Source organism: Dendrobates tinctorius, unplaced genomic scaffold (genome assembly GCF_039654945.1).
Source record: "Dendrobates tinctorius isolate UK_male_01 unplaced genomic scaffold, ASM3965494v1 ptg000066l, whole genome shotgun sequence".
Classification (NCBI taxonomy): Eukaryota; Metazoa; Chordata; class Amphibia; order Anura; family Dendrobatidae; genus Dendrobates; species Dendrobates tinctorius.
In genome coordinates this window covers 687332-693331 of record NW_027361734.1, presented here as the reverse complement: position 1 = coordinate 693331, position 6000 = coordinate 687332, and positions in this window count along the sequence as shown.

Sequence of the window (6000 nt, the reverse complement as noted above, 5' to 3'; positions counted from 1 at the left end):
CATTGATCTCTTTGTGAAAGTTGTTGGTAATGAGTTTGCTAAGATACCACAACATATACGAGGGGACAATTTGACAGGGGAGGAGAGGAAGCGTTTGGGACACCTGAAAAGCCTCCCTGATATTGTGATCAAGCCGGCGGACAAGGGGGGGAATGTTGTCTTATGGCCTAAACATATGTATGAAAAGGAAGCCATGCGTCAGCTCTTGAATACAACGTGTTATAAGAGACTGACTTTCAACCCCTTGTCCGCCTTTTGTACACAGTTGAAAAAGATCCTTATAAAAGCTAGGGACGCTGATATTATTTCTGGAGAATTATTTAAGGCGTTAATAGTAGCGGAACCTATGGTGCCAACGTTTTACCTCCTCCCCAAGACTCATAAGAATATTCAATGCCCTCCAGGTAGGCCTATAGTCTCGGGGAGTGGTGGCTATTTGGAGCGTATCAATAGGTGGCTGGATTCTCTCCTTCAGCCACTGGTGGAAGATCTACCATCTTATCTTAAGGATACCAATCAATTGCTGTGTAAAATGGATGGTTTGACGTTGGATGCTGATACTATCCTCGTCACTATGGATGTCGAATCGTTATATACGAATATTCGGCACGACGATGGATTACGAGCAGTTAAGTTCTTTCTATCGACATCCAGTCTTTCCCCGAGTTTGAGGACTTTGGTTTTGGAAGTTTTGGAATTTGCCCTCACGCATAATTTTTTCACGTTCAGGGGGTCTTTCTTCCTACAGCTCCAGGGAACAGCGATGGGGGCAGCTTTCGCGCCCTCCTATGCCAACCTGTTCCTGGGGCTGTGGGAGAGAGACCTCCTGATGTCAGATCAACTGTCGTCTATGGAGCGCGTCCCTTTTTGGACGCGCTACATAGACGACATTTTATTGTTCTGGCAGGGGGATATGAATCAATTGGATGGATTCATTTTGGAATTAAATGACAATTGTCTGAATGTCCATCTTACTGCCAATTATGACAGGGAAAGGATTGAATTTTTGGATGTCCAAATTAGTAAGGGTCAGGAAGGAATTATAAAGACTACGATCTTCAGGAAACCTACGGCCACAAATATGCTCCTACACGCATCCTCCTCACATCCGAGACACATGGTACGCGCTGTACCGATAGGTCAATTCTTACGTCTTAGACGTTTATGTTCTACAGAGGAAGAATTTGAAATTCAGGCTAAGGACATGAGGGGCCGTTTTGCAGAAAGGGGATATAGCAATCGGTCAATAAAAAGGGCCTACATACGAGCCAAACACAACAATAGGGATGCCCTCTTGTACAAAAAGAAGGATGAGTCTATGAAACCTGATATAGTTAGGTTTATCACGAATTTTAATGCCCGGTCTGGTCAGGTGCGGGGTATTTTAAACAAATTTTGGAATATCCTGCAAACTGATCCCATTTTGGGTAAGATTATTCCGGAGAAACCACAAATCACTTTTAGGAGAGCAAGGAACCTACGTGATCATCTTGTACGTAGCCACTATGTCGGAGACCCTCCCAGAACTTTTCTGGACAATTTTACTCGTGATAAGAAAGGCGGTAGTGCGGCGTGTGGACATTGTGTGGCATGTGTCAACATGACTACAGATGATACATTTACGGATTCCTCAGGACAGAAACAATTTAAAATTAAGAAAAAAATCAATTGTTTGTCCCGGAATGTCGTTTATTATGCCACATGCCCATGCTCCCTGATCTATATAGGGCTTACCACTAGGCAACTGAAAGTTAGGGTTAGGGAGCATGTGCTGGGCATACAGGCCGCAGCTAATGAGGAAGAGGTGCAACTACTAAAAACGTTACCAAAACATTTTAAACTGTATCATAATTGTGATAGTAGTGGCCTCAAATTTAAGGGCATAGATATAGTGGATATGGGTATTCGAGGGGGGAATATTTCCCAACGACCAGCTCAAAAAGAATCGCGTTGGATCTGGACGCTTAATACGGTGCATCCTAGGGGATTAAATGAAAGTTTATCCTATGCCCCTTTCCTGTGATGACAGTTCTTCGTTTTGGGACAATGGTGCAGTAGTTGTTGTTTTTATTTGTTTTTAACAGCAGTTTTTATTGATTTATTATTAGGGTCGTTTGAAGGTGATGGTCTGGGGATATCTCTAAATATTTTTCTCGGTGAAGAAGAACAGAATTTTGGCTGCCCGGTAATTCTGATGGAACCATATAGAGAAGATCCAGATTTCTTTACCCTGGACGTCGTGGTATACAGCTTTTTTCATGATCGTAGTGATGTGAATTTTGGCACATCTATTGAGACATTTGATTGGGAACTATTAAAATGGACTTTTTATATGGCCTTTTGCTGTTCCCCTTTACCCATACTTGTATGCAGATATTATATTTTGATATTTTGCAGTGTAATACATCTATATGGGACATTTTGTGTCAATTGGGGGTTAGTGTTGGGCCTTTTTGTCTGGGTATTGAATCTGTGAATATGATTATTATATATATGAGATCATTTGGCTTTAATACTGTGTTTCTCAAGTATTTGTGGGGTTATATGGGATATACTATACAATATAGATAATCCTGTTTTGGATGTAACAGTATATTTAATAACAAGGAATATTTAGACAGGTATAACTTTTTTATAGTTTTGTATACTGTCTCATGCCCCTCCTTTTTCTTCCCCTTTTTCCCTTGTCCCATTCCCCCCTTCCCCCTTCCTCCCTCCTTTTTCCTTTTTCTTCCTTCCCCCTTCCGTCCTCCTCTTTCTCTAATATTCATGGTTCATATTAATGGTTGCCAAAAATAACCGAGGATTGGATCTCAGTATGTTGTATGACCTTATATATAATAATTTTATAACGTTATATTGTTTTTCTTTGTTCGTTTTTTCTTTGTTCATATGGTTTTGTATTGAAGTATCGTTGTGGTTTAAATCCATCTATCGGCCCTCTTGCAATATGGCCGCCGGAGCCTCAATTATACTGCTTATGCGCGCACTCTCCTCCCCTTGTGTGACGTATCCTGCCGACGTCGGGTGCCGGATCACGTGGGCCCACGTGTTTCCGGCCTCGTCACCGGTGGGGGGTGTGTCCGCAGGGGGGAGGGATGGACGGCGCGTGCTGCGGCATTTCCGGCAGGCGCATTTAAATAAGATGCATTTGGGGCTGATATTTATGCACCCTGAGGAAGGAGCTTATTGCTCCGAAACGCGCGTCGGGGAAACGAGCGGTCCTCCCGGTCATCCTGGAGCCTCATTAAGGTAACAGTTTTGGGTCTTTACTTTTTAGGGCGGGTGATTTGCCTGCCGGTGCAGCACTGGTATTGTTTGCTGCACCATCTTCCGTCTTTCTATATATGTAAGATGTGTTTTATATGGCCCGAGGGTAGCATCATTAATCTTGTTAACCCCTTTAGTTACCTCTTTTGGGGATAATGTATAGATTTATCCTGTATGATAGATTATGGGCATTGTTTCCCTCTTTATGTAAGATATATAATGCTCCTTATATGGAGTTTTAATACAGGAAATATATGCATTTATCTCGGTATATGATGGTTCAGGCTGACTGGGGTAGGTCCTGCTTGTATGAGCATTTATACTATTGCACTTTTTTGATTGTCCTTTGCACAGTTCCCCATTTTTTGTCCTGTCTTGTTCATAATTTAATAAAGAGAAGTAATTTTATTATTATGGATCTATGGTCGCATTTTTCTACTGTGGTTTCCACAATTTTTGGTGTACATATCAGCGATTGATTCTAGTTTGTCCAAACAGAGTGACACCTATAAGGAGTGATATATAATATATTTAGGATGCGGCTCTGTACCGTTGCTATTATAAAGTACAGAACAAGGAGCGGAACGTAGGCAGAAGCACAGAGCCGGGTACAAGACAAAAGCGGAGCATATGCTAGAGCCCAGAGCCGGGTCAGAGACATAGAGCAGAGTACAGACAGGTAGCGGAACGTATGCTGAGGCACAAAGCCGGGTACAAGGGAAAAGTGGAGCGTATGCCAGAACACAGAGCCGGGTATACGGCAAAGCACAGAGTATAAGACAAGACTTGTGCTAAAGGAGCACCGGAAGGCAGAATACAAAGGTAAGACTTAAAGCAGAGTATATGGCCAAAGCGCATACAGACCGCACGGCGAGGCACAGTACGGAAACCGGCTTGTGCAAGAGAGCACGATAGGACAGAGCAAGGAAGGAAGCAGAGCTTGTGCAAAAGGAGCACAATAAGACAGAGGATAGGAAAGCCAGGCAAGGCAAGAGAACATGGCTAAGGATAGCAATGACAAAATATGGCACAAAAGACAACACAAGACATGGCACAGGACAATAGGCAAAGTACAAGCACAGAGCGTGTGCAGAGAAGCACAACAGGGCAGAGTGCAAGGGCACAGAATACAGAGAGCAACCGAACAGACCAAACAGCCTAGCAGGGAAGCAACACGATACTCAGGACCCGACCATAGGAAGGGGCGGTCTGATATAGGGCATTAGCACCTGAACTTCCGGGTCAGAACCAGGGGAGGACTTCCAGGTCGAGTCCTCCAGAATCATAGAGAGGACCACAGGGTAGGGTCCTCCAGGAGCATAGAGAGGATTGCTGGATTCGTTCCTCCAGGACCATAGAGAGGACCACAGCAGGCAGAGCAGAGACGGGCGCACACACAGCAACGGCATGCAGCCATGAGGTACGCGTGCACCCTAGCGATGGCGCACAGCCATGAGAGGTAGCACATTTGCGCACAAGTAATGGCGGATAGCAATGAGGTAGAGCACGAGTGCGCACCAGCAACGGCAGGCAGCCATGAGATGAGGTGCACGTGCACACTGCTCCAGGGGTCATGCGGCATAACAGTCATGACAGGTATAAGTGAGGTGCGTGTGCACACTGCTCTAGGGGTCATGCAGCATAACAGTCATGAGGTGCGCGTGCCCACTGTTCCAGGAATCATACAGCATAACAGTCATGAGGTGCACGTGCACACTGCTCCAGGGGTCATGCAGCATAACAGTCATGAGATGCGCATGCACACTGCTCCAGGGGTCATGCAGCATAACAGTCATGAGGTGCGCGTGCACACTGCTCCAGGGGTCATGCAGCATAACAGACATGAAGGGCAAGCATGACAGTTACCACAGGTCCTTCAGCTCTTCCACTTCTGTAGCTCTCATCTGATGTCGGCCGCTGTGGCGGCTCTGCTGATGTGCGCGCCGCAGCGCACAGCACTTGTGGCCCATGACACACAGCACTTGGGGCCCGATGACTAGAAGCACAGGAGCGGGGCCCCTGACCTGCGGGCCTCCTTCTGTACTGCCATTCACCGGGTCCCAACAGCAGTAAGAGCAGTAATGCCCTGATGGCGGCCCTGATATCAAGCATATAAGCGGATCTATCTGAACACATTTTATAGCAAATCTCCCTGCATGTGGTTTTGGGTGGGGGCTGAAAGGTCTGTTTTTCAGACACACCCAGATACTCAGATATACAGGATTTTGCACTCTGAGGAATCTAACAACACCCATTTACCAAATATTTTATACAAGCATAAAGCAGCTGCTGGCATCAGAACAGGATGCTGCGAGGGAGCGCCAGGAAGGTAAGTGTAATGGTTTAGTTTTTTAATGTTTTCTGATGGGGCCATGCATTCCAGGATGGGGGTGGGGACCAATCATAAGGATGGAGGCATGCATACCAGGACCAGGGTTGGGGCCAATCATACCAAGAAGCTATTAAAGAGAAATGAATATTCATTGCCCTTCACACCCATGGGCGTGGAAAGCAGTGAATATTCAATTCTCTTTAGCAGCGGGCACAGGAATTAGCCGCAGCCGCTGGCTCCAGCCTCCTGTGACCCGCTGCTCTGCCAATGCTGCTCCCTCACCTACCCACCACAGCCAGAGCTGGTACATCCGGACTATAAGATGCACCCCCCGTTTTCCTCCACATGTTTGGAGGAAAAAAGTATGTCTTATAGTCCGAACAATATGGTAAATTAAC